This window comes from Etheostoma spectabile, chromosome 8, assembly GCF_008692095.1.
Source record: "Etheostoma spectabile isolate EspeVRDwgs_2016 chromosome 8, UIUC_Espe_1.0, whole genome shotgun sequence".
Classification (NCBI taxonomy): Eukaryota; Metazoa; Chordata; class Actinopteri; order Perciformes; family Percidae; genus Etheostoma; species Etheostoma spectabile.
In genome coordinates this window covers 33,415,956-33,417,070 of record NC_045740.1, presented here as the reverse complement: position 1 = coordinate 33,417,070, position 1,115 = coordinate 33,415,956, and positions in this window count along the sequence as shown.

Genomic DNA, 1,115 nt, shown 5'->3' with positions numbered 1-1,115 from the left:
GACAGAGAGAGAGAGAGAGAGAGAGAGAGAGGTGTGTATTGAAGGGCTAGTCAAGGAGATGACAATGCGATTTGACTGGGAGACTGGCTGTCTTTACCCCCCGCTTTACGTTTAGGCTGATCCAGTGAAGTAGTGGAATGTATTGTAGTGGGTATTCTGTACCACACATATATCTATTTTTATAATTTGTCCTGGCTCCCAATGGGCCTTTATGGGGAGATTCATTAAAGTAGAGGGGTGTGGTGGTCCAGGAAATTTAGAGCGTCCTCCATTCTGATACCTTTCTATGCACCAATTTATAGAGGAAATACCTTTTTATTTAGCCTGTGAGAAGGACAATGGGTGAACACACGTGGCAGTTAAAAATTTAAAATATAATGTAATATGGCAGTAAGGTATGGAGGCTTTCCTGGGCCTGGATCCCAAAAGGCCAGTTTGTGTGGTAAATGTGAACACAACCATGCCCAAGACTGATCTACTTATAAGGTGGTCTTATTACAGTTCATGTACGCTGGTTTGGCTCGCATCAGGTTAGTCTATATCCACTTCCGCTGAAATTCCGCCAGATGTCACTCTTTTGGGCCGGATGTCCGTCCCCGTCCTCTGTCTCTGTGTTGGAGTTCTAACCTCTGGTGGATTTCTGAGGACTATGGTTACCTGGTCCTCAGATCTCTGCAGGGTAAATCCAGACAGCTAGCTAGACTATCTGTCCAATCTGAGGACTATGGTTACCTGGTCCTCAGATCTCTGCAGGGTAAATCCAGACAGCTAGCTAGACTATCTGTCCAATCTGAGGACTATGGTTACCCGGTCCTCAGATCTCTGCAGGGTAAATCCAGACAGCTAGCTAGACTATCTGTCCAATCTGAGGACTATGGTTACCTGGTCCTCAGGTCTCTGCAGGGTAAATCCAGACAGCTAGCTAGACTATCTGTCATCTCTGAACGTACACATGTTCCACCAAAAGAAGTTCCTTCCTGAGACTATTTTACGTCCCGACCCAGAGCGTCTAAAAGCGATGCCAAGGGTCCCGACCAAGCACTTTTAAATATGAAGCATAAAGGAGACTCCTGACCGAGCATCCACATGTGACGCGATGGGAGTAAGAGTGTGTT